The sequence below is a fragment of the Etheostoma cragini genome, chromosome 17 (genome assembly GCF_013103735.1).
Source record: "Etheostoma cragini isolate CJK2018 chromosome 17, CSU_Ecrag_1.0, whole genome shotgun sequence".
NCBI lineage: Eukaryota > Metazoa > Chordata > Actinopteri > Perciformes > Percidae > Etheostoma > Etheostoma cragini.
This window is the reverse complement of record NC_048423.1, coordinates 13,705,245-13,709,954: the sequence shown is the minus strand read 5'-3', so window position 1 is coordinate 13,709,954 and position 4,710 is coordinate 13,705,245. Positions and strand designations below refer to the sequence as shown.

The window sequence follows — 4,710 nt, the reverse complement described above, 5'->3', positions numbered from 1 at the left end:
GTTAATGTGAGTCATTTAGACATTATTAATTGGGTCGTATTTGCTGTGGCACAATCCCTGGAGATATTCAAATATCGCGATTTATGAATATCTGACATTTAAAAACAATGAGTCAGTGCGTTTCATTGCAAGTTCTGTGGGATGCAACTGCTCATTTCACGCAATATCTAGGATCTTTTTCCATTCAAGCTGTCTTCGGCATTGAGTCTGTTTCCTCACACGAGAGTTAGACAATTTGAGGAATGCAAATGATATTGAAGGAAAATATCTTTCTGCGTCCGCCTGGTCAGTCACTATGGCTCCTCTCATGCATGCGCGCTTTCGCTCCACTACACGAGCTGCATGTCTCCGAATTTCAGGGCTTGACAATGCAATTTGATAAAGAGCCTGTGTGTGTGTGTGTGTGTGTGTGTGTGCGCGCGCGAGTGTGTGTGTGCGCGCGCGCGCGAGTGTTTGTGTGCGCGCTAGTTTGTGTGTGTGTGTGTGTGTGTGTGTGTGTGTGTGTGTGTGCGAGAAAGAAAGAGAATGCAATGCGATGTCCTGATTGCTTTAATCCTACAGGCAATGCAGCTGTGAGCAGTGTCACAGCAGAACGTGCACGTGCGTGCGTGTGTGTCTCGAACTGTGTGTGTGCGTATGTGCGTCTGAGTGCGCGGGCGCGTGTGTACGTGTGTGTGGGCGTTGAAATTCCAAGTAGGTTATAGATACCAGAGTCCACAGAATATATACATTTGCACTTAGGGAAGGCTTTGTCTCTAACTTCTTTTTTTTTGGAATGGTAAAACCTGCCCGTCACACCACATCAGGATAATATATGAGTTACATAAGGATTTGTAGCAGCAGTGTTTAGTGAAATCAGCTTTTAGTCGCGATAAATCCACATAATTCCGCAAGATTCACGGCCAAGGCTACACGCAAATCAGTATTCTGGGGATGAGAAATTGGTCGTCAAGAGACGCTGATTTTATTGCCGGAGCTTCTAGAGCAATTCCGTCTCGAGAGGACATCTGAATATAGAGACACGGGCTACATCTCATGCAGTGTCAGTTCGACTCTCGGTGCGTTAAAGTGATTTTTTGCCTCTTAACAGAGAGATCAGCTTTTAGAAATCAGCTGTTAAGCACTCTGGACTAATGTGAGCGGATGAAAGCTCTAAAGCCATCACGTTGAATAGACAGGACAAATATTTAACGGGGGGGGGGGGCTAAACTTTAACTGAGGGATGACATAGAAAAATGAGCTTTTCGGCTGCTTCAGTTGCTCCATGCAATAGTGATAAAATGAATGATGATGATGAGGATGATGATGATGATGATAATAAATAAAAGCTTACCTTACACTGCGGAAGCTATGGCTATTTTTCCAACATACTTGACCACATCCTTTATAAATAAATTCTGCAGCGTTCCAGTGAATCAACGCTCCCCATTCCCGACAATAAGTCCGGCGCAACAAGATGGTTCAATGGATGCAAATAAAATGCGTTACGCTCCGGTCTGCCCGCTCATATCCCCCCCGTCTTCTTCTTCTTCTTCTGGGTTTTTCCCATCAAAACGGAGCGCAACCAAACACGACAGCCACGGAGAAATAGAGAGAGAGAGAGAGAGAGACACAGAGAGAAAGAAATTCTTGGAGTGATGAAAAGAAGACAGGCAATTCTTACAGTATTACCATAAATTAATTCGGCAGACTCCACGTCTCTATTCCCACTGATCTGTTTTCTCCGGCAAGTCGCGCAAACCCCCCCTCTGGGGGAAAAAAGGGGGGAGGAAAAAAAGGATCCGTAGTGGGTGGATGTGAGATGTTGGGGACTAGTGAGTTACAACAGAGAGAGAAATAGACGCGCTTTGCTTGGTGCTTGCAGAGCTCCAGGAGCAGGCTGCAATATCACGTCACACACTCAACCGCTAAGATAAAGCACGTACGTACGCTTCTTACTGCCGCTGCGTCTGGCACCACCAATACTTTCTTCCCTGCCCTCCTCCTTCCTTTTTCCTCCTCATGTAGACTATGCCTCCCCTTAATTCGAGTCAAAAGGGTTTCCCCCCTGAACTGGACCCTCTCAGTTGTGCTCAGACAACGCCGCTGCTGCAGCGTTATCCAAAACAGGAATATTTCATGGACTTTTTTTTTTTTCCTTAGGGGGAATGGGGAGTGCGTGAGAATGACATGAGCATAAATGCAACCTGCGCACTCTATCAGCGGGACCGGAAAGCTCGCTGGTGTGTTTGGTCATTTTTCTCTCTTCCCTGATGATTGACAGCCGCTCGTTTTGATTTCTTCACTGCTTGGTGGTGTAGACGCACGCTGCACGTCTTCTTGTTCGTTGACTTTATGCTGCTGGAGGAACACATGCTTAAGGGGCAACATGTGCCCTCTTTGGAAAGTTGTTCCAGGTAGTCAACACCTTACAGGTGCAGCTCAAACCTGCAGTTTTTCCTTCCACCTTCTGTACTTTTACTCTCAGGGGAATGCTTATGTGTGTAGCATGTTCAAGGTAAGCGTACAAATGTGTTTATGACCTTCCTAAAAAAATAAAGGCAGCTTCAGCTTCAATGCCTTTTCTTCTTTTTTTTCAAAAGCTCTGCCCTGACGCTGAGATTCAACAATCAGCACTGTTAATTCTTTAAACACCAGGTTTCAGCAGTTGGTCACTGACAATGCGACATCAATGGCTCTGCAATAGCCTTCGCTGCCTGAGTAAATGGGGAGAATGGGCCTATAATGGACATGAGGACGAGGAGTCATTTGAATCGCCTGTTGATCACACCGCCCACCCATTGAAGATGGAGGGAGGGTTTTATTGGGTGTTGTTTTATCAGGTGCGAATAAAGCATCAGCTTTATAATTACCGGCCTACAATCTCCATCTGCATTCAAATAAAAAAGAGTGTGCCTTCACACATGTAGGTGCTCAGTTAATTTGCATATTTAGAATCATTTGCATATTCAAAAGGGAGACATTAGAATGAGCAGTGCAATCTAACTTTTTTTTTTTTCTTTTTTGAGGGTTGGGTCAGCTGCTCTAATCATTTTGCTGTGCACAGTTAACTCTCATTAGCCTGGCCGTCTCTTTCAGGCCTTGACTGAATGTGTTCCATCTGAGCAGATGCTGCATGAAGAGCCTACTTGTTTATTTATTTCCAGGAAGTTTCAGTGTGAAGTGTTTGCAAGCCAGTCTTTCCAAAGAATGCTCCACATCTGAGTATCAGCCACAGCAGTGTATGCGAATCTGAAAGAACTTGTTTACATCCCCAACATCCTGTCCCAAGCAGCGTTTACAACATTGTTAATCTGTTGCCAAACTTATAAAGGAGATTGAAGTCATTCAGCACAGTGGGTTGCCATGGCCTGTGACTGCAGTAGCTTTCTAAATCCAGTCTTCCCCAGGCAGCCAGTGAAACATCAGGGGTGACCTCGAGCCAGCTTCTCTTTCCACGGCCATAATGAAGACTTTGGCGTTTAGGGAGCTTTTGGCTCAGTGAGCTAAGAGGTGGAAGAAATTCATGCAAAGTCTTGTTGAACAATGAAAACACAATAAGTATCTCTCCACTGACTCATGGGGAGGCCAATTGCCAAGTTTTAGAAAAGCTGCCTTCACTCTCTACTGCAAGGACGTTCCCAGAGTCCAAATGACACCCTGCATGTTTGGTCATTTGGCAACTAGGAGAAAAGAAGACATCCATAAGGAAAGGTTGTTCCATTTAGTCAGATTTGAATAAGTAATAATGGCATGAGGTCCGGTCGACAGTGGAATGGTGTGCATCATTGTGTAATTACAATGACAATGAGATATCTCATATAAAAGATTGATTCCATGCACTGGTTGGAAAATTTAAAATGATATAAACATATACATTCATTATTTTCTGAAATATCTTGTTGTTGCATTCGGTTAGAGCTTACTAGTTCACACAGCAGATCAGTTATCACTTGTTCGAATCTCTAAAACATTTGTGATATTTCACATCCAATAGCAGTTGTAGAATCTGTCACATTATTCTGTCAAGTCAAGAGTCTGTTTGAGCACATGGACTTTGAATTATTCATGACCTCGCATAAAGAATAGCTCTATTATCACCTGCTCCTGTTGGTGTGACTGAGCCTGTGTGTGTGTGTGTGTGTGTGTGTGTGTGTGTGTGTGTGTGTGTGTGTGTGTGTGTGTGTGTGTGTGTGTGTGTGTGTGTGTGTGTGTGTGTGTGTGTGTGCGTGTGTGCGTGTGTGCGTGTGTGTGTGTGTGCGTGTGTGTGTGTGTGTGTGTGTGTGTGTGTGTGTGTGCGTGCGTTAATTTGTACGTCTGTGTGATATAATGGCTTTTTTACAGCATTCAAGTCCATTACAAAATCTCATGTGATGAACATCAGTCTATTGATCGTGTAATAAACATCAGTCTGTTGTTGTTAACCAACCATTATGAAGCATTATAGCATGACTGTCTTAAGTATATATGCACTACCACTCTCGTAGAAAAATGATGGGATTTCTTTGTACGTAACACTGCATACAGGCACACACACACACACACACACGCAAACACAGCATACATTCTCCAGACACCAGTGAAATGTATTCAGACTTTCAGATCAACTTAGTCACCACAAGGTAGTCCATATGTTACATTTGTCTGAGCACAGCGATAATGCGCTTTTCTCCCTGTAGGAATCTCAGCTGGATGACTTATTGGTAAACCCCAAATGAGCACGTCTGAAAG

General features: G+C 44.1%; 1 protein-coding gene and 1 long non-coding RNA gene across 15 annotated transcripts in view; one reads left to right on the top strand and one right to left on the bottom strand.

Moving 5' to 3' along the window:
• adgrb3 (adhesion G protein-coupled receptor B3) overlaps window positions 1-1,871 on the bottom strand; it is a 109,689-nt gene extending 107,818 nt beyond the window's left edge. For 3 of the 14 annotated variants that reach the window (XM_034897735.1, XM_034897738.1, XM_034897739.1), the window contains exon 1: window positions 1,334-1,871. The gene's annotated coding sequence lies outside the window, so the exon portion shown is untranslated. The remainder of the gene's footprint in view (window positions 1-1,333) is intronic. The other 11 variants (XM_034897726.1, XM_034897728.1, XM_034897736.1 and 8 more) reach the window with 6 other exon arrangements.
• Window positions 1,872-2,115: 244 nt separating this feature from the next.
• Window positions 2,116-2,851, top strand: LOC117960125. The gene is made up of 2 exons (XR_004660072.1): window positions 2,116-2,497; window positions 2,583-2,851. It is a non-coding gene; the product is annotated as an uncharacterized LOC117960125 (long non-coding RNA).
• Window positions 2,852-4,710: the final 1,859 nt, after the last annotated feature.